The following is a 20,371-nucleotide window of genomic DNA, read 5'->3' as shown; positions in this document are numbered from 1 at the left end:
GCACACCAAGGAACGTTATGCTCGCCATTTTCTCCTGAACAGGACCAGTGATGTGTAATGGAGAATGGTCCACCTTCATCGTCCTGAAGTGTACAATCATCTTCAAGTTGAGAGTTAGATTGTTGTTGCTGCACCAGTTTACGAGCAGTTCAACCTCCTCTCTGTAAGCCAACTTATCATTGTTTCTGATGAGGCCCAACTACCCACAAGCTTGATGATTTCATTAGAACTGAATCTGACCGTGCAATTGTGTATCAACAGCATCAACAGGGGCAGGCTGAGCACGCAGCCCTGAGGTGCACCAGTGCTCAATGTGATGGGACTTGGGGGTGGGGGGTTTGCTACCAACCTGGACTGACTGCAGTCTTTCGGTCAAGAGGTCCATAATCCAGTTGCAGGGAGGGGTGCTGAGTCACAGAAAGGACAGCTCATCCACCCTCCTCTTGGGTATGATTGTGCACTTTTAAGTATTTCCAGCATTTTCCATTTTTATTTTTATTTTGTGTAGATGCTTAAAGTTGGCATAAAGCACTACTTCTGGAACCATGTATAAACTTCCTTGGTGATCACCAGACTCAAACCTCCAACTCTTAATGTTACCAAATATAATATTATATATAATATTTTTTATCAAGTCAAATAAAAATTGGATAATAACCATATGACACCTTTTTGGGGGGGGTAATTTTGGGGGGAGGAGAGGGAGGAGGGATGGGGAGAAAATGGAAAATGTCACTATAAGCGTATAGTTTTGAATTACTGTGACTTATTGAACAAAATTTTTTTAAAAAGCACTACTTCCCAATGGACTCAACACTTCCTTGTTTAAAAAGTAACAATAATGTCGTCATTGATCCCTTTAAAAAGGGCTGGGAGGAGATCTCGGTGTTATGTCTAACTCAGCATCACCAGTCACTGTTTTGATGTCATAACCAGCCCATTCCATTCGCTCCCAATGGGCATCAGGGAATGTATACTAATCCCTCACCAATAGGGAATCAGGCATGAGAGGCTGGAAGTGTGTGTGTGTCACAGATGCCATTTTGTACTTTCAACAGATCTGATGATGCCCAATCAAAAGATGCACTGGTGATTAAATGATAGGGTGTTCATTCGATTATTAAAGATATAATTGCATTAAAAATATAATCATTATTCATAGCTAGATGTGAATGAGTTAGAACTTAAATGGGTAACATTTCAATAGAATACAATTATCACTAAGATTATGGAGATATTAATGGGACTAATTTAGTTGCTTGTAATTCTGTGAAAATTCTTCACTTGGGAATTGCAGGGAAAATATTTCACAAAGCTTCTATTGTATGTAAAATTCAAGTCTAATGAAAGTATAGCCATTTTTGCAGTCTCCTGAGAGTCATTCTTTCAATAATTGCAAGTTACTGATCATTTTATTCTGCTTTTAATTTCATTACATTTATTAAGTACTGTTGGCATCATGTTTCAATCATTTGAACATGTTTCTTTTGAAAACGTTTAAGGGGAATGTTGGAAGTTTCAACATTTTCACTTCACCACACACAGTGATAGTTAACGAGTGTTTACTGTGCCGCAACATGCCCTGGAACCAAGATCCAAATGAATATTGTGTATCACTAAACCAATCTTTATTTTTACCTCTTTGCTTAATTAACTATGCTTTTTTTTTTGCTAAATTAATATGTGTAGTTAACTGAATTGAACAGAATACATTAGGAAGACTCATGGGATATCATTTATACCTTGCCTTGTGCCATTGTCCTTAACTTGCAAACAACCAAAATTGCTTGGAATTATCAGGTCAACCCACTTGTGAGATCTAAATCCTATCCCAAGGGTCTTTTCAATGTATCTTCTATCATTGCAATGGCCTTCTGTAATTGCTATGAACTCACTGCCTGCCATTTGCTGTCACCATCTGTAAAATAAGAAACACCAATGAGTAGGTTCAAGGTAGTTACACAAATCTCAGAGTTCAAATAACATAAACTACGGGAGCTCTACTCTCGTGGTTTATGATGTCAACTGGCTCGCTTGATTGTGGATTGCTTCTTTGGCATACAACCAGCAACCTATTATCGATATAGTGTCACTCAAGAAGCAGTTTTGTAAGCTACACAACTTGTTTTCATCGAATGACCATCTCCATCCTGGCCAAGTTTTTCTTAAAAACAAAAGCAGGCAAACCTGATAAAACAAGCTAAGTTTCATTATGACTGTATGGTTTATAGTTAGTGATCTAATCATACCATTAAAAAATTTCTTTTTAAATTTCCATTTTGTCTCATTTGTTAAAATAACTGAAATATGAGTCTGTCATTATAAATACCTAAAAGTCAAAGAAAACTTTATGAAATTCAGAAATTTATGTAATTCACAGCTAACCTTTTATTTCATTGACCATATGTCGACTGGTAGGTGAGATATAATGGCTGCTCCGAACGTTATTTGCAAACAGTTGCACAGGCAAAGTCATTGCAGCAGTGACTTTCACTTAAAATGACAAGGATCTATATGACGGCAGTAGATTTTCATGGTTGTTTGATTAATCAAAGGCATTTTTACAAATCACTATTCAAATCTGAATGTGTAATATACTTGGACTGTGTCTGTAGGGGAAGACGATCACATCCTTTGAAGGAAATATTGAGCCAGAATTTCTGCTGTACAAATGCAAAGATTATGGAGGCTTATGTCTAAGTATACATTTGGGGAAAGTCTTTTTGTGTTCTGTATTCCACTGCATTAGCTAGCAGATATTGGGGTCTATGTGTTACAAAACATTTTCATCCATTCATAGGCTGATTCCAAAAAATGCATTTGCGTTCCAAGAGATGAAATATTGCTTGCTTTGTTGATATTTATCCATGTGGAAATGAGAAATACCATAAGCATTTACACTGTGCAGAGATGATAATGCTGAATTAATGAACAGAGACCAAAGTAGTGCAGATGGAAAAAATTCTGAAGAACAGGAAACGCTAAACGGGGCGGGTCAGATGCGTAGAGAGGGGAATGGCAATCATATGGACTCAATATTTCTGAGTGTGGGTTCTTGTGATGGCTGTGGGAACAGGAGAGATTGGAGGAGTGTTTGGGTGTTTAAGGGTAATGAGATGGGAAAAGTGTAATGCTGGGCATTGACTTGATCAATGGAGAAGGTCCAGGGAAGATGTGTGCAAAATTATGAGGGGTATAGATAGAGTAAATGCAAACAGGCTTTTTTCCACTGAGCTTGGATGAAGCAGAAAGATTTAGGAGTGACGGTACGTCGTTCCCTGAAGGTAGAAACTCACGTGAATAGGGTGGTGAAGAAGGCTTTTAGTATGCTGGCCTTTATCAATCATTGCATGGAATATAGGAGTTGGGAGGTGATGTTGAGATTGTCTAAGACGTTGGTGCGGCCTCATTTGGAGTTCTGTGTGCAGTTCTGGTCGCCTAATTATAGGAAGGATATAAACAGAGTGGAGAGAGTGCAGAGAAGGTTGACCAGAATGTTACCTGGGTTTAAGCATCTAGAGTCTAGGGAGAGATTGGACAGATTAGGTCTTTATTCTTTGGAGCGTAGAAGGTTGAGAGGGGATTTGATAGAAGTATTTAAGATTATGAAAGGGATAGACAGAGTGGATGTGGATAGATTATTTCCGTTAAGAGGAGGAAAGATTAAAACAAGAGGACATGAGTTAAGAATTAAGGGGCAGAGGTTTAGAGGTAACATGAGGGGGAACTTCTTGACTCAGAGAGTGGTAGCCGTGTGGAATGAGCTTCCGGGAGAAATAGTGGCGGCGGAGTCAATTGTATTATTTAAGAAAAGGTTGGACAGGTCTATGGATGAGAAGAAGATGGAGGGTTATGGGCATTGTGCAGGGAGGTGGGACTAGAAAGGGGTGTTTGGTTCGGTGCGGACTAGAAGGGCCTAATGGCCTGTTTCCATGCTGTAATTGTTATGTTATGTTATGTTATGTTATGAAACAAAAATTGAAGGACATGGATTAAGCATAAATGTTTAAAGGGAACATTAGGGGGAAATTCTTCATAAAGAGAGAGGTAAAAGTGTGGAATGAACAGCTAGCTGAAGTAGTGAAGGTGGGTCAATTTAGACAGTTAAGAAAAATGTGGAGGGGAAGAGTATGGAGGGCTGTTTGCCTGGTCCAGGTCAATGGGAGCAGGTACAGTAACAGTTCAGCACAGAGAAGATGGGCTGAAAGGCCTGTTTCCATGCTGTAGTGTTCTATGGTTCTATGATGTATGGGCTTGGAAGCAAGTTGGCTGGATGAGAAAGAAACACTCCTGGCTGAAGTGATTTTTTTCTAACAAATTCTGTCTCCCAGTTCTTTTTACCTGCTGATTGTTCCTTCTGAACACTGCCATGAAAAAAGGTTGTAAAAAAAACTGCCTATCTCCTGATGCTGGGATTGCCACCTCCCCGCTTCCCAGCTCTGTCAAGTCAAGAAGTGAGTCTCTTGACCATCAAAATGGGAATGGATTTAAATCATTTAACATTCTATCCTCTCTTAACAAAACCATTCCTCTTCCACGGTTCTTGGGTTTAAATTACCCCCTGATTATTTCAAGCAGAAATTATGTGAAATAAATTGCAATGAAAATAATTTGGGTGAAAAAAACATAGGTAACTAATATTTTCCCAGATTAACAAAATCAAAGATACCCATTGGAGGGGAACACACAAATATATAATAGAAAGATATTATAGGAATGGTGGAACTGGGAAACAGATTTTTAACAGCAAACAAAATCAGAATTGCAAACTTTGACAAAAGGCGAGCGTCCCTCCAACAGCAGAGATTTTAATTTTCTCAGCTATGGATGGTGGATGGGCATAGAGTCATAGAGCTGTACAGCAGAGGGAAATAGGCTCATTGCGCATCATGTACAGGATGACCTTTTTTGTCCATCTAAAGGTGGACAAACTCCATCTTAATCCCACTTGTCCTTGTTAGGATCATATACCTCTATTCTTTGCCTATTTAAGTTTCTATTTAAATGCCTCTTTAAAGTAATAAATGTTTCTGATCCCACCACCTCCTATGGCAGCCTGCGCCAATCATCAACCAATGACAAACTGAAGCAGGATTATCCTGTTAATCACAGTTGTAAAATTTGCTCCACTTGAGAAGTGTAGATCTCTCCTATCAGGTTCATTCATTCCTCCTTGCTATCCCAATTTCTGATCACCAACAATTCACTTTTACCCTCATTCATCTAAGAAACTAGATTTTGGATGCTGGTCAACCAATTCTTGCCATTTTGGTCATGAGCCAAAGGCATACTGGATCTGGGGCTGCCAATCTCTAGGCATCTTGGAGTTTACTTACCTCCACCACCACAAATCTACTTCATCCTTTCTCAGTAGCTCAAGATCCATTTTCCATGAACAATCTGCTGAAGAATCTATGTGAAAATTTATTAATTTACCAATACACATATTTGCCAATTTAAAGTGATTTCATTTCATGGATTTTTTTTTTGAGGAACCTACAGACAAAACTCAATGAGCATTAGTTCACTGAGTGGAAAAAAAATCAAAAGTAACCTTTTGGAGAGTGTGATGTGCTTTTCTCCTGATGCATTAAGATTCCTTTATTGTCATGTAATAAATACACAAAACTTGTCAACTTTTGTCTGCCTTAAAGACACAGAAAGAAGCACCACTAGCATTTGCCAGTGTCCCCACCAAGAAGAGAAAGAGAAGGAAAAGAGAGACCCTTTCAAAGTCATTTCACCAACAACCTTGCGCTCAATGTCAGCAAAACCAAGGAGATGATTGTGGACTTCAGGCGGAATTCAGGGGAGCACGACCCAGACCTCATCAAGGGCTCAGTAGTGGAGAGCATCAAGAACTTCAAATTGCTGGGTACCAACATCTCCGAGGATCTGTCCTGGAGCCTCCACGTCGAAGCAATCATGAAGAAGGCCTGCCAGCGGCTATAATTCTTGAGGCGTTTGAGGAGATTCGGTATGTCACCGAAGACTCTTGTAAACCTCTGTAGGTGTAGCGGGGAGAGCATTTTGTCTGGTTGCATCACTACCTGGTATGGAGATGCCAATGCTCAGGACAAGAAAAACGCCACAGAATTGTTAACTCAGCCTATGACATCACACCCAACAAGGAGGGCACCTACAAGAGACGGTGCTTTAAGAAAGCTCTATCCTCAAGGACCCCATCTCCCCAGGCCATGGCCTCTCCACTCTGCTACCATTGGGAAAAAGGTACAGGAGCCTAAAGATGAGCACTCAGTGGCATGAGGACAGTTTCTTCCCCGCTGCCATCAGATTCCTGAATAATCAATGAATCAAAAGCACGACATTACTTTGACTTTTCATGCACTATTTTTTTCGGTCAGGTGGTTTATATGAACGTGACGCTGCTGCAAAACAATGAATTTTGTGACTTGATCACTGCAATAAATTCTGCTTCTGCATGTCCATGGATTCAGTCGCCAAGCCCCTCACTGGCCTGCTTCCATGGGCACCTTCCATGTAGGACCATCTCCCAGGATTCTCCTTCTTGGAAGGAAGATGTTGTGCTCTGGTGCCTGGTCTGCTGATCTCCTGGAGCCTGCAAACCTTGTAGTCTGCTGCCAAGCAAGGATTAAATCATCTTAGGCACAGATCTATCTCTGTGGTTTCACAGATATTTTTTTTTAATCGTTGCTGGCCCATTCTACAGGCCATTTAAAACCTATACAAGAAAACCGGATAGTAGGAGCCTATGGAGAGCTCTGTGACTCTACTCCCTGCCCCCACTACCCACCCACCCCAACCCTACCCCGGGGCTGCATCAGTGCAGCGTTGCCATTTTGATTAGCTTCTGAACAATATTGCATTTTTGGTCTGCTTTTGATGAACAATTACTGTACAACTTAGATTAAATACAGACATTGAGGTACAAATGTAATATCAACATTATAAGCTCCCCAAGTTATGTACATTGCAGTTTCCTCCATGTTCACCCCCATTTTCTGCCACTTCTGTGTACCACAGTTGTAATTTGTAAAACAGATCTGCAGCACTGAATTCCCGATCCTCTCTCAGAATATATTGCTGTCTCCTCAGTATAGCTGTTGTAAGAAATTTTTTCACAAACAAAAGAGAATAATATTGCCTCCCTGTGACCTTGGAATTAAACACACATAACCATCCAATGCATGGTTTTGCATTTTTTAAATTGAGGGTGCACTCTATTAAGACATTTATCAAGAATACTATTATGGAGTGTGTTGCAGCAAAGCTGTTGGAGTTCTGCATCAGTTATGTAGTTTATTTCAAGCAGAATACAAAACTTAATCATCCTTTTAGATATATGTTACACGGGACCCCTAGTTAAAGTATGCATTTTGCTGGAGTCACATCTACCTATCAATCTATGACCGTATTTAATGTTGAATGGCGATCGATAAGCTATATGAAAAGAATGAGCCAGGAGGAGGGGAAAATTAGAAGAACATGAAGCGTGTATCAATAATCCTTAACTTATTTTAATTGACAAAAAACATAGAACAAAATGTATATATTCACAGAGATCACCAGAACTTACAAATGAGGGAGGTCATTCACTCTGTCTAAAACTATCCTCACGCTTGGATTATTTTGACATCTTGTTGCTTCTTACTAATCCTTGGGCTTCTGCCCGTGTCCCTCTGCTCAGCGTCTATGCCACAGAAAAATCTGTAATAATTCACAAAGAAGATGCTTAAACATTTTTGATTTGGATAAACACTTTTCCCTTGAATGAACGATTTTACATCACTCTATAATATTTCAAGTTGCTTTGTGCTCCTATTTACAAGCTGACAAATTTCTAAAATTATAGATCAGCTTATGTGGGATTTTCATAATTAACACCCATAATTTTGTCACAAGATTTGCATCAATCCTGTTTGCACCATGGCTGTTCCGGGAATAACTGTATCCGTAGGAGGAATTTCCCCCAGGATATTTCCACTGGTAGCAGTTAAAAAACATCCCAACAATAATTTTCCTTTGAATCAGAAAGTTCTACCATCTGTTTATAAAATAGATATCCTATTTGTAATATCTTCAGTGTACTGCTACTGAAACTGGTTCCAAATTATTAAACATATTATTTTATAAAATATGATTTTTCACAGGAAGTTGTTAAGAGTAAGAAAGATGACTGACATATGCCAGACTGACAATATTCAGTATGCTGAGCAATGAAAACATGAATAATTGGGGAACATTTTATGCTTGGATCAGGATTATACATTCAAATGTTATGCCTGCATCAGGAATTTTATATGATAGAATAGCTCTGGTGAATCAGAATTCTGTACTTCAATCAAAGTTTTGCTGGAAATCAGCTGTGCATGCAAGAGAACTATGTGTGCACAAAGACTCTAATCTTGACTGCTTTAAGGTAAATATGAATTTATGAAAAGAAAAGATATATTTGGACAGGATTTGAACTTACACAGGATGAGAAAGCTTTCTTTGTTCAAGGCAGGCCACAACAATATTTCTTTTAAATTATATCTGTATAGTGGACTTGTGGTATTCAGTCCCAGTGTGAGTAACCCATTCCTTAAATGAGTGTATGGTTGTGTACCAGTGGTGCTCAGGTCACAGCAGGCATATTATTAATTCCTCTGATTCCAGAAACAAACTGAGCTGTGGCAAGGAAGGAAAGTAGCATATAGCCCAAAAACATTTTTTTTTTTTTGCCATGAGACATGACATATAGACTTTTGATCTTCATCTGCAGTTTTTAATAAACCAGTGTAAAATATAAAAGATACCAAGAATTTAATATTGCAGGAATCTGAATCTAAACTAGAATCTAAATATTTGGAAAGCTAGATTTTACTTTGATTTAAAGTTTATTTTCATGGGAATAAATAATAATATTACATGGCATGGTTACCTACTTAATTAGACGGGTGAAAATTTACTCTGGACTTTACCTGAGTTGCAGCATTTCCCTTTTACTTGACACACTACAGTTAAATGCAAATAAAGGATCTTCCTTCAGCATTCTCCAGTGATGCCGCCCAAATTAACCATAAAGTATTACAATAAAATGGTAACATGGCATGTAAAGCAGCAAATGTAAGATATTTCTGATGGCTATAATATAATTAAATTTGATCTGCATTTTTGTTTAGTTGTTTGTGGTTTTTAAGAGTCCATAAAGATTCACCCCCATATTTTCCACTTTGTTCTTTCCATCTTTCGCTCTTCTCTGTAATTTATGTACATTTGATTTATACGCTTTTTTTTCAGTTGTCGTGTAAGGTCATCAGACTGAGAGAAACCTTGCTTCTCTCTCCAAAGTGGAGCCTGAGCCACTGAGTGGTTCCCACATTTTCTATTATTATTTTGTCTTTAACTGCAATGCTAAATCAGCTGTGCAGAATATACAGTGTTGCACAAAGCCATGTGCTTTTGGTTGTAAATCACCTTGTGTATTTATGATAAAAGTAGGAGGGGGAAGAGATGGAAGTCAGAGATGCGGAGAGACTCTCAAAGTTAGGATCCCAGAAGTCAGCTATTCTATACAGGCACATATGCTAGGTTTCACAGACTATGAAAGGCTTAGTCAGATTCATTAGGTTAAATCTGCCCTTAGGAAGTATGTCAATGGTTGATGGTGCTCTGTCACTCATTTCCAGAAGTTGTACATTTTTGTAGGCTTCACACTAAATTACCACTGTCTTGAACTTCTTTGGCACCAGATCTAACCATGCAACCTTTTGGCAACCTTTGCATGCAGATCTCCTCCAGATAAGCAATAATGTACAGTACTTCGGGTGTGTTATCCACTTTAGATCCATTTCAATTGACAAAAAGTTAATAGGGTTCCCAAAACAAAAAAGACCAATCAAAACCTGGTAAGACAAATTCACGGATTGTGCAGGAAAAGCCATCATTCACTTTAAGTTGTAGTATTTCATGGCTGCTATTTTGGAGATGGTAAAGATGTAACTAACTTTGCAAAAGTTACATACAATTTTGTAACCAATACCACGGTGTACTTGCAGCCCAAATATACCATGTGGGAGTGAATTGAGGAAGTGGGGATTGAATGGGCAAAGACCCAGCTTAGGAGCTACACAATAATTAAAGCTAGTGTGGCTATTAAATTGTAAGTAAAAGGGAAAAATGTGAATTTGCTGAATAGATACTAAATTATGTACAATTATTTCATTTATGCTGAATGAAAATCAATCAAATATTATAAAATTGTTATTTTCATCAGTAATCACCTGGGGAAATGTCCATGTCAAAAATCACAGATGTAATATATTCATTGTTAGAACTATGGAACAGACAAGTCTCCAAAGAAATTATTGGCCACAAGCTGCAGACTCCTGTAAGAACTTATTCTGCCCTTCATTTAGCAGTTATTTTTTGTTTTTTATGCAGTATGTGGTTGGAATATGGAAGGCACTGCCTACGAATGTGGTGGAGGCAGGTTTCATTGTGGCCTTCCAGAGGGAATTGGATAAGTTTGAGTCCAAGTCTATTGTCACATGTATGGAAATTGTGTCATGAAAGAGGTTGTTTTGCAAGCAGACCAAAAGACATCTCAACCTCAGTTCAACAAGACACAATGTAAAAGAGCAGTGAGAGATCAGTTTGGTTCAGTGCAAAGGCAACATAATTTTACTAATTTGGGGTTTATTCAGGAATCTAATAATGGTGGGAAAGAAACTATGTTTAAAATTGGTCGTGCTTGATCTCATAACTTGTGAATCTCTCCTTGAGAGTGTGGCTGGGATGGGATGAGTGTTGTAATGCGTTGGCTGCTTTTGCAATGCTTCGAGAAGTCAGTAGATGGGAGGAGCGAATGTATGATGGCTTGAGCCACTTTCACGACCCTCTGCAGTTCCTTGCAGTCTTGGATAAATGCAAGGGAGAAAAAAAGGTTACCAAGAAAAGGCTGTTGGGGGAGCTGCATTGGTGGTGAGCTGTATGGACATAATAGCCTTCTATACTGTAAGCATTCTATGCTTCCATGATTCGTCCAATACTCCCTCTTCCCCAGAGAATGGTCCATTCTCTGATCAAGGCTGATAATCTTTACACAACACCATCCGTTTTGTTTTGCAAAAAATGTTTTCTTATTTTGTGTCAATCCATTGAAAGTGCAGAGTAACCTTTTGATTGAGTTGATATTTAAACCATATGCTGTTGAGAAGTTCTGGATGTGAACTCTGGTATTACTGCTCCATGACTTCCCATTAATCCTCACTTTCCCCTGTAAATTGCATTCGTTTCAATTAATACAGTAAAAATGCAATGGATTTAAAAGAGTTAATAGAGTAAATGTATAAATAAAGAACATGGGGATGCAGTTGTGAGAGATGGGAAAATTGACCTAAAATTATGAACATGGAAGAAACTAAAGTTCATCAGTAAAATGGCTGAAACCAGTTCAAACAGGATAAGTTTGGGGCTTAGGATGCAGGAAAGCAGAGTCAGCACGATTAACATAAGATTCTTCTATCCTTTGTGACAAGACCATAGGACTAAGATAAGGAATGGTAAGGTACAATAGAATGTAGGAAGTTGAGGTAGTCTGGATCAGATAAGGGTCTCCTAGCCCTGGACAGAAGTACCAAGTCATACATTTCTAATTAGCTAACCATACACAGATTTATACATATGAAATTAGCCAACCCTAGATAGAATGAGTCAACTCTGCATATCAAGAGACTGTAGCCCAGAGAATCAGGAAGGTGTGAATAAGGACAATGACATGAAGGGACACCGACAGGATACCCCCCCCTGGTCCTCCAAGTGTACTGAAACTGCACGTAGGCAGGAAGAATTACCTATGCCAAACCCATCCAGGGGGCAGAAGAATGTAAGGGGGAGGGCATTCTGATACTGAAATTGACTGTATAAAAGTTGGGTGAGCCCCAGTATGTGTGTGTATTCCCAGGGTAAGGGGAAGCACCCAACTTTGCATTGTTGTAGTAATAAATGTTCTTTGTTCTCAATTTTTGTCTCGAGCAATTTCTTTAAAGGTACTTTAATTCCTAACAAATGGGGGCTCGTCCGGGATCACACTCCCTCCACTGACAGAGTGCCCCGACGACGAGAGTAGGTGCACCCCGGCTGATTCAGCTGGACTCACGGGCGACGGGTGGCTGGTCAGTGGAAGAAGCGAGTGATATCCGAGAAGAGGCATTGAGAACAAACGGCGGAAGGACGCGCGCTAGAGCAGTACTGCCAGAACTCGGTAAGAGTATTTTACTTGTTCCTAAGTATGGGAATGGCGGGCAGTAGAGATGAGAGTCCTGACACAGGACGTGACCACCAGATAGCTACGTACAGCCCGCTTGGGATGATGTTATCTGAGTGGGGCACAGGAAAGACCCGCGGTAAAGACAAACTGACGACGGTCAGATATTGTTGTAATGAATGGGTGGGATACCCGGTTAAAGGGAGCTCCGTGTACTGGCCAAAATTCGGATCCGAGGATGAATGGATGTGTGAAGCTTTGAACTTATGGCTCTATCAAAACCAGCCAGACAATGTTGAGAGCAGGGAATATGCAGCCTGCTGGCTCAAGGGATCCATTGAACAGCTGGTTTTGAATGAGAAAGAATCCAGGGATAAGAGAGAGGAGGAACCTCTTGTCCCTGAATCACAGGGTTGGGATGTGTTACATTCCCTCCCTCCACCCTATGTTCCTCCTATGCCGGCTCCTATCTTTCCTTCCCCTCCTATGACCTACCCTTCTGCACCTTCCCCACCTCCCCCACCACTAGAGAAGAGAGAAGAGAGCAGGAGTGGTATGATAACTTGCTCACAAAGCACTCGATTACCACCTCTGTTGGCAGGAGAGAGAGGTAACTTTAATTCAGAACAGCGTGAGACTCTTCAGGAAGAAAGGGCAGAACCCTTTGATTCATTTCCCAGGGAGCAGGAACCCAGACCTAATAAGCTAGAAACCAATTGGATGAGACCACTGTGGGAAGTTCCCATGGGAGAGGGTCTCGGTTTCGTAAATGTGCCCCTGACCAGTACTGAAGTGTGTAACTTTAAGAAAGAACTGACCTCCCTGATAGAAGATCCCCAGGGATGTGCCGAACAGTTAGACCAATTTTTGGGACCAAATATATATACAATATGGGGGTCTCGACATAGAATCCCCAGCAGGGGAACAATTGGTACTAACAGGTTTTGTTACCAACTCAGCCCCAGACATTAAGAGAAAATTACAAAAGACAGAAAATTGGCATGAGCAGGGAATAACCCAGCTTCTACAGATCACACAAAAAGCTTTTGTCCAGACATCTGAGGATAAGCAGAAAGCAAAGGCTAACATTTTGATGCAAGCAGTTAAAGGAATAGTAGATGAGTAACATGAAAAAAGGCAGGGACTGTGTGCCAGCTCCTGAATGTTGGGAGAAGTGCAGGGAGTGGGAGAGTAGAGACCAGAGATAATTTCATAAATCATGACTTCCCACTTCAGTCACTGACCAATATTGATTAAAATTCATGCTAAAATTTAAATGTCATAAATGATCGTTTTTCAATACTGTAGAATTAGCGAATTTAACTACCAGTTAATTCCAATTTATGAAATAAATTGTATTCAAATGTGATTTTGCACAGGGACTACCTGAGAATAGTGATGTTATAACATTTGCAGGGAGAAATGTTTGCGCAAATAGGGTGAGTTCTATACATCTTAACTTTAAGTGTATGTGAGATAAAGAAAGGATCTGATGTGTAAAGTGGCTGGATCAGCCAGTTGAAGGGGGAGTGTGCATGTCCCTTTAAGTGCACTGTGGCACTTGAAATTGAGGCTTCAGGCTCTTGTCTTGCAGTTAGAGGTATGGAGCCCTATCAACACATTTAATACATTTCTTCTACACATTCAGCAGTCAAGGTCCGTGAGTTTAAAGATCACCCACCTCTGGAGAATAAAGATACCTCTGGGGATTCCTATAAGTTTAATCATTCATTTCTCTGGTGCATTTTCCTCCGGAGTGAAATTAATGCCTCAGCACAATTTCTCTGTATTGCCGCTGTTATTTAATTCATGATAACTTTCCCCCATTCATCAGGTTTATATTTAAATCCGGTAGTGCAGAAGTTACATTGTAAATAATCACGGAGGTAAACCCTGCGCAACTGGATTCAACTTAATGGGGAAATAAACCTGCGAACTGGTCTATGGTGCTGTGTGAGTACTGCAATAGGTGGAATATGATTTAAATTGGTGGCATAGTTCAGAACAATTGGGTGCATAAGAATAATAATATCATTAATAACTCACAAATCTTGTACCAGATGCTATTCAGTACATCTTGACTTAAGGACTGGAGAAATTGGCATGTTAGAATGAGATTGGCATGGTACCAATATTTCTTGATTCAATAATGACTCCACAAGCTCCAGGATTCATGCAGCAGAACTTTAAGTGGAATATAATAGAAACTAGCCTGTACTTAAATTATTGTGTGTGCAATCTTCATAAGAACATCTTTTAACTTTTTTTGGTGCCTGTTTTACAGACTGTTTTAAATAAGGCCAGCTCCTGTGAGCTGTGGCACAAGGCATTTTACTTAAGGCAGAACTAAAGGTTGAATATGTTTCAAGTTCTCTTGCAGGGGCTCTTGTGCTGCAATGTCTGTTATGTACTCACTCTAACAAATTGGAGGGTTGTGCCCCATACAGACAAGCAGCTCCAACTGCATTTTAATAAGGTCTAACATATTCAAAACCCATGCAAATATGGTTTGTGTTTCATTTTACAATTTTTACACTAACACAAAGGAAAGTCAGATTGTTATTCATTTTATTAAAATCTAGTGATTGGTTATATGTAAAAGCATGGCAAGAGGATCAACTAAAACCTGCCTGGGATGGTCCCTTCTGTGTACTTTTAATTACAGACACCGCAGTAAGAACAAGAGAGAAAGGCTGGACCCACATTCAAAGAATTAATGACAAAGTGCCATAATGTTACAATTTTATTCGTTTTTTTAATGGTTTATTCAGTTTTGTGTATTTTATTGCTGTTTTCAATGAGCTTTACATTTATCGTGGTTTATTCAGTTTTTGTGCATTTTATTGCTGTTTTCAATGAGCTTTACATTTATTGTGGTTTTATTCAGTTCTTCTTGCATTTTATTGCTGTTTTCAATGAGCTTTACATTTATTGTGGTTTTATTCAGTTCTTGCATTTTATTGCAGTTTTCAATGAGCTTTACATTTTTTGTGTTTTATTAAGTTCTTATTGTATTTTAATGAGCTTACTTGTATTCTTCATTGTTGTTTACTAATTTCTTTGGAATATTGTTCGTTAATGTTTTAAGCCCCCCTGGAATAGGGGCAGCAGAGGTTACAATTCAGCTCCTTTAGAATGTAGACAGGGCATAGATTTAATGTATAGTCATAATGGGATAGAAGGGATCCCAATACGGACCAGGGGAATTAAACAGCTTTAGTGGAGTACTCTCGATGTTTTAAGTACTTCTGGAGAAGGGGTAGCAGAGGTTACAGATTGTACTGTTTTACAGGCTAGAGAGGGCATAGAGGCAAGGTATTTAGAATACGGATCAGGGAAACACAGTGGGGATAGGCAGTCACACAGTGAGGCACCTGTGTACACAGACTAACCGCAAAACAAACAATGTACATTTCACACAAAGGGGGAAACTAACAAGCTAACCGCAAAACAAACAGACACTTCACACAACCACGAGACACATAATCCCCCACCTGGCTCTCTCTCTCTGATCATCCCTGAAGGGGAACACCTGTTTTCAGGGAGCTGCTGCTCATCTGGTGCTTATATAACGTGGAAAGGAGCGAAGTAGAGTGCAGGGTGTCAAAATCCTCACAAAGGACATTGGATTGTACATGTAGCAGAGAGAGAGAGAGAGTTGACACATATGCTAATGTACACAGACAGGCTGCAACTCACAAGTTCAATGAATGTTAGCAGACAAGCTGCAACACACAGTTAAATCACAAGAAACAATCCCCCCCCCAGCTTGGTCTCTTTTCATCACCCCATGAAAGGGAGCACCAGTTTCCAACAACGTGAGCTGCTTGACACTTTAATATCAGGCTCCAAACAGCCTTCGGAGATCGGTGGCCCTAGGGTTCGGGGCTGAAGGGGACATCAGATACGAGCCACAATCAAACGGAACCGCCTGACTACTGCTACTCGTTCGCTGCTGAAGGCAGCGCTTCTCATAGACTTCGTCGGGACAACACTTACAAAGGTCGTGTGCTTCAAAGACACTGCTTCCATATTTCAACGTATGGGATGGACTAGACTCTTTACTGAGAACTGGAGCCTGATACTCCAAACCCTAATAAGCAGCTGGACTCACTCCCCTGACCTTCATGGTGCTCCCCTACCTAAAGACTTTACACAGACATTACAATTCGGTTATTGACCAGCTGGGTAAAACTACACCTTACACTTGAAAGATCAGTGTTACTGATCTAAAAGAAAAGTGAGGAAGGGGGGGGGGGGGGGATCAGTCACACTGACACTAGTAACCAAAGATCAGTAACACTGATCATGGTGAAAGATCAGTATTACTGATCTAAAAGAAAAGTGAGGATTGTGAGAGATGGGAAAATTGACCTAAAATTATGAACATGGAAGAAACTAAAGTTCATCAGTAAAATGGCTGAAACCAGTTCAAACAGGATAAGTTTGGGGCTTAGGATGCAGGAAAGCAGAGTCAGCACGATTAACATAAGATTCTTCTATCCTTTGTGACAAGACCATAGGACTAAGATAAGGAATGGTAAGGTACAATAGAATGTAGGAAGTTGAGGTAGTCTGGATCAGATAAGGGTCTCCTAGCCCTGGACAGAAGTACCAAGTCATACATTTCTAATTAGCTAACCATACACAGATTTATACATATGAAATTAGCCAACCCTAGATAGAATGAGTCAACTCTGCATATCAAGAGACTGTAGCCCAGAGAATCAGGAAGGTGTGAATAAGGACAATGACATGAAGGGACACCGACAGGATACCCCCCCCTGGTCCTCCAAGTGTACTGAAACTGCACGTAGGCAGGAAGAATTACCTATGCCAAACCCATCCAGGGGGCAGAAGAATGTAAGGGGGAGGGCATTCTGATACTGAAATTGACTGTATAAAAGTTGGGTGAGCCCCAGTATGTGTGTGTATTCCCAGGGTAAGGGGAAGCACCCAACTTTGCATTGTTGTAGTAATAAATGTTCTTTGTTCTCAATTTTTGTCTCGAGCAATTTCTTTAAAGGTACTTTAATTCCTAACACAGTGTTTCGTGTTCTTAGAATGTTTCAAGGTATTTCACAGCCAATGAACTATTTTTAAAGTGTACTCACTATTATTTTACAGCCAATTACATCAAGAATTATATAATCAACAAATGAGATAAATGACCACAGTAATACGACAAAGTTAAACGTTTAGTGTTCAGCATCTGTTGCAGAGCTTCTGTAATTTTTATTGCCATTTGAGATCCAGAGCTCCACATTAATTGTAACTAGGAATATTCAAAATTAGTTCAGCTGATAAATGTGTTGCTTTTTAAAAATAATTAATTACATTTCATTTAGTTTATTAAGAAAGTGAATATCTTAAATGAATTTTCCAACAACTATATGAATATGTTGCTGTTTGGCTAAAAATATTTTACCATGTGTTTTCACAGCAGAATTCCTTGACCATATGTGTGTTTTAAAGCACAAGTACATAAAAGTACCTCCTGCTGCTGCCAACTGGTAGAACTGGTGCCAAACCCTGTTCAGTCTGGAAAAGATAATACATGACAGGCCAATCAGAAATGGATATGGAGAGTTTAAAATGACACGAATGTTTATGTTTGCAATTATTTCCAGCCATGCCTAAGGCGATATTCGGCTCCAACTACTGTCAGTAGTATGGTTACTGTTGGGGACTTGACAATAAATCATTATTTGTTCTGATGGCAGTGCCTTTTCCTACCTGTGCATAATTAGTAAATGTTTTAAGGAAGTATTTTTCTTTTTTTCAACTACTAAATTTATTATATAAAAAACACTGAATATCTCTGTCTTGTGGCTTAGTGAGCTATGTTGGGGCATCTCTGATGCAAAGGTGGCCTATTTTCACATCAGTACTGATCAAAGCAGTACTGATTTCATCAAGGGTGTATAAGCAGATAAATTATTTTATCATCATTATATACATATCTGGAATAAGTGAGCATTTGTGGCCAATATTCATGATTATCTTTGGGCTCTTACTTATAAAATTCTTATACAACTATCTGTTATGATTGTTTATGCTACTTGTAACTAAATGCTTAGTGTAGCTACATTAAATAAGATGCAGAATTTAGTAATTTGAATGTAAGAAATCGTATTGAGAAAACATGAGCTACCAGCAGTGGTTCTCAACCTTTCTCTTCCCACTCACATCCCACTTTAAGTTATCCCTATGCCATCGGTGCTCTGTGATTAGTAAGGGATTGCTTAAGGAAGTATGTGGATGGGAAGAGAAGGTTGAGAATCATTGCTCTAGACCCAATTGTTACTGAAATATTGTGCTTGAGAAAAATTGTCATTGGTCCATTTCCCTTGGAGTTATGAAACCATGCACATAATGAGTCAATTAGGTACAATTAAAACAGTGGTTTTCAAACTTTTTCTTTCCACTCACATCCCACCTTAAGTAATCCCTTACTAATCACAGAGCACCTATGGCATAGGGATTACTGAGTGGAAAGAAAAAGGTTGAGACCCACTGCAGAGCAACATAAAAAGATTAGTTTGATCAAAAATTTAGAGGATACAGTAAAAATCTTAAAACACTTTGAAAAGACTATTTATTCTACATTTGCTCAGGGCCATGAAGAGTGCAATAGTAAGCTGAGGAGTTGGTAGACTAATGACTTTAGGATTAAAATCTCAGATATCCTGCAAAAATTTAACTGGAGATATTTTGCAGATCATCAAAATCAAAATGCTCTAGTTGTTAAAAACAGAAAATACTCAGCATACCACAGAGTGTGTGAAAGGACAGTCATCACCAAACATTCCTGACAGGGTAGCAACCCGAAACAATGGGGCAAATTGATCATTGAGATCTCTGCTAGTATCTGCCAATGGATGTGCCCCTAACTGGACATTTTTAGAATGGAGATGGAGCACAGTTTTCCCATTAGCTACGCATTGGTTACAGGACCTCTGAATTCCTCACTGAATCCAATCGTGCAATGTGATCAAACACAAATCTTCTTCTTGTCAGGCTGGGAAATTTGCCCATAGATTATTTGATAGGCTACCAGATAATATCACAGACATAAAGTATCAGCAGGGGAAGAGGTTGGGCTAGATATCACCCATTGATACTAATCCTACTCTATTTATTCCCACATTTCTATCAATTGACCCTCCTTCCCCCAGATTCTAACCACTCACCTCTACTGACCAGGGAATTCATCTGCCATCTTACATGTCTTTGGAATATGAGAAAATCCTCATTCCTTATCATATCCAATTAACACCTTTTGTTGGTCTGGATTCTTCCCCCAGCCTGAATTCTGAGACTTTCTGGGTCATTCTGCTTATTCCTTGAGTAAGGGCTCAGGCTTGAAATGTCAACAATATATCTTTGTTTCCTATGGATGCTGAAAAGATGGCTGAGTTCCTCCAGCATTTCGGTGTGTTTTTATTCATTTATTCCTCCTTTATCTGTTGGGCCCTAACCCTAACAACATCCATTAGGCTCTGAAAGCTCAGTGGTTAGAGCACTGGTCTTGTAAACCAGGGGTTGTGAGTTCAACCCTCACTGGGAACTCTCTGTCTTCCTTACAGTAGACAAAGTTCAAGAATTTCATGTATGTTATTTCGTGACAATAATGGAATCTTTATCTCCTCCTCACTGACAAAGTGCTCTACTCTTTCTACACCCATGCCAATGGTACCACACACAGCTGGCAATGAGATAGATCAGCTAGTTGAGTGGTGTCACAACAAGAAGCTTGCATTCAACATCAGTAAAACTAAGGAATTGATTGTGGACTTCAGGAAGGGGAAGACAGGAGAACACAAACTAGTAGTCATCAAGGGGTCAGCAATGGAGAGGTTAAACAAACCAGATGTTAACATCTCTGAAAACCTATCCTGGGACCATCATGTTGATGCAATCATTGCGAAGTTTGAGGAGATTTGGTATGTCACCAAAGACTTGCAAATTTCTACAGGTGTACTGTGTAGAGCGCTCTGTCTGGTTGCATTACTGCCTGGAATGGAGGTGCCAATTCACAGGACTAAAAAAGGCTACATCATTGTCATTAATCTTCAATCCATTAAGGATATTTTTAAAGCAGTGCTGCCTCAAGAAAGCAGCCTTTATCATCAAGGA

At 39.5% G+C, this 20,371-nt stretch overlaps 1 non-coding gene across 1 annotated transcript; it reads left to right on the top strand.

The window, feature by feature from the left end:
• Positions 1 to 19,731: 19,731 nt before the first annotated feature.
• Positions 19,732 to 19,804, top strand: trnat-ugu (transfer RNA threonine (anticodon UGU)). Its single transcript has one exon. It is a non-coding gene; the product is annotated as a tRNA-Thr (tRNA).
• The last annotated feature ends 567 nt before the right edge of the window (positions 19,805 to 20,371 follow it).

Source organism: Narcine bancroftii, chromosome 4, assembly GCF_036971445.1.
Source record: "Narcine bancroftii isolate sNarBan1 chromosome 4, sNarBan1.hap1, whole genome shotgun sequence".
NCBI lineage: Eukaryota > Metazoa > Chordata > Chondrichthyes > Torpediniformes > Narcinidae > Narcine > Narcine bancroftii.
The sequence above is the reverse complement of the archived record's forward strand: the minus strand, read 5'-3'. Positions and strand labels throughout refer to the sequence as shown.